Consider the following 2,912-nt stretch of genomic DNA (forward strand, 5'->3'; position numbering starts at 1 on the left):
ATAAGACCATTTCAGAGCAAATATATACAGTAGATATCAAGATATATATTGATTATCAAAAGCCTAAAATGTGCTGTTGTGATATTTTTGGCTAACACCCATCCCTGCTTTGATTAGCACACGTGGGAGTCAGTTGCTCCAATAATTTTAAGGAAATCCCAAGTGATAATGGCAAAAGTAGAAGGTGGTAATAAACTTGGTTTGCTCATTTATGTCTGCAAGCTTGCTCTCTCCTGCTGTCAGTTTCCTGTCTGTGAAGTTGGGCCCATTGGCTGGTCATATCCACTGCTTCTGCCTTGAATACACATCAAACCGTATCTTGGCAGGCAGCGTTTGGCTGCGCAAACTGTCAAACCTCCCACTGCCTCCAAATGAACTAAAAATGCCTTCTCTGCTCGCTATATATGAACAGAGTATGATCGCTCTTTAAGTTCAGAAATTCATTAACCTGAGTGTTTAGACCAGTGATGGGCAAACTTGGCCCTTCCAGGCCACTTTCCTGCAGAGATTTGATCCAACCCTGATAAAACTCACCTGCCTGTAGCCTTCTAGTAGTCTTGAAGACAATGATTAGCTGGTTCAGGTGTGTTTGATTAGGGTTGGAGCTAAACTCTGAAGGAAAGTGGCCTGGGAGGGCCAAGTTTGCCCACCCCTGGTTTAAGCTTTAGAACAGCCTTCTCTCTTTAAATACCTATACCTGGGCTGCGTTCAGCCCCAACAAAAACGGTGCAAAACGTTTTTTAAACGGAAACGGTGATGCGTTGAACACACTGTTCTGATGACGCAAGAGTTGCAACTATGGCAGCTGAGAAGGCCATTCTTTAATTCCGAGTATGGGTCACCATACTTAGCCACATGTCATGTCACTTTTTTTCACTTAAAGATTGTGTGCCCTGTTAAAAGTAGTACAACTTTTAAAAACGAAACTCCTGTCTATTGAACTATATTAAAAGAACTCACTAACCTCTAGAACCACTATAAAACAACTTTTCATATACATTTATTTTTGAATGTACGTGGACTGATGATTGTCAGGATCATGGACTGTCTTGTGTTATGTTTTGCCCCTGTTTCTGTTCCCTTATTTGGTCATGTTCCTGTCCTAATTTTGTTAATTAGTTGATTAGTCATCCCATACACCTGTGTTTCCCCAATCATCCCCTGTATTTAAGTCCTAGTCTGTGCAGTCTGTCTCTGACGGTTCTACTCGTTACATTCATGTGTTTCCTGCTGTTTCCAGTGTTGCTATACCCTGTGTTCCATGGATTAAAGACTGTTTTGTTTATTCTCCGTCTCCATCGTTCCTCGCCATCACAGATTGTGACAATGATCTGTTAAGAATTACATATTTTTTGTTAACTTGTTTTATAAAGTGTATCAAATGGTGATTAATGACCATTAATAATAAAGTTATTTTGCTTTCTCTCAACTGTTAAAATGAGCCAGCAGTTTTTAAAGTTCAGATTCAAGAGAAACTAGTGAATCACTGTTGCTGTGATAATTTATTAACCATATTTGTCTGAATGGATTATGTTTGAGACTATTTTCTGAACCATCCTGAAGTTTAAAAACTTAAGATACTGATGGTCCCTTAGCTGTATTTTTCACTTTTTGACAATTATTTTAGAAAAAGTGTTATTTTTCACTGTAAATAAATGTGGGCCATCAATCAAGAGTGATGCTGAAGGGATGTGTTCAACAATCTATCTATTCATTCATGCTAATTGGCAATCCATTACACAGAGACTGAAATTTGAGTAAAAAAGAGAAAATATGTTATTAAATGTGGACCTTTGGGGACAGAATAAATGGTGGGAGGAGAATGAAAAACCTCTTCGGCATGATTCTGTCACCTTATGAAGTCTGTTTGCTCACACATGCCTCTTTGATTACGTTTGTGTCTGTGGGTATTAATCATCAGGGTATGTGATGCACAAAGCAACTTGATATATTAATACACTGTAGAATTTGATGGGTATGGGGATGCAGGAGTGCATATTGGCTTTGAACATGACATTGGATTTTACAGCTGGAACTAGTAATATTCACTCTGCAGAGAGCGATATAATTGTACAACTGGAATGAAATTGGGATCCATGTCTTTAAAATATATAGTTTATCTTGATGCTGTAGAAAGGCATTTAAAAAGATTTCTCCACCATAGATATAATGCAAGAGCAATTTTACAGTAATATTTTTCTCAGCAGACTAGAAGGAAATGAGCAACTATTGATCTTATTTTCTCTATAATGGGGAAATATAGGGAGCAATCCCACACTTTAAGCCCTGAATAAGTTGTTGAATCAATTTTGTAATACCCAGATACCCCTTTCTGTGTTCACATCAGATTATTCTAAGAGTGGTTGTTTGTAGCAGATTACATGATACCGAATAAATGACAGCCTTGTCTCATGACGCTCTGTATAAATAAACATCATGCCCTTGCTAGTGCTTTGTGTTGAACAGAACGAGGGTCCGCTGATCATCATCATCATCATCCTTTCAAACATTATCGACCTGCACTCCTATTTCAACGCAGTGCTCTGACTAATTCCTATCTCATAGTGGAGCACCAGCTATAATATGAATTAATTGGTAGAATATGAAGACTTTGTTATGTTCATAAAAACTGGTGACATGTATGACCACTTCAGATTTTCATGCACCTATATGTATTTGTACTGATTTGTACAGATACCAAATTACTGTGGTATTGTGATCATTTTCAGTTCAAACTGCATAAACAACATGCACGTAAACAAAACTGTTTGTTATGTATAGCTGCATAGCTGTGTGTAATGTAAATCAGGGCAGTGTTAAATAGTGTAGAAATAGCCTTTATTTTTTAACTAGATTTTTATGGTTAGTGTTTAACATTTTGAATTTGCCTGACGGCAGTTGCTGTTCGGTTG

This window comes from Sinocyclocheilus anshuiensis, unplaced genomic scaffold, assembly GCF_001515605.1.
Source record: "Sinocyclocheilus anshuiensis isolate Anshui unplaced genomic scaffold, SAMN03320099.WGS_v1.1 scaffold1185, whole genome shotgun sequence".
NCBI lineage: Eukaryota > Metazoa > Chordata > Actinopteri > Cypriniformes > Cyprinidae > Sinocyclocheilus > Sinocyclocheilus anshuiensis.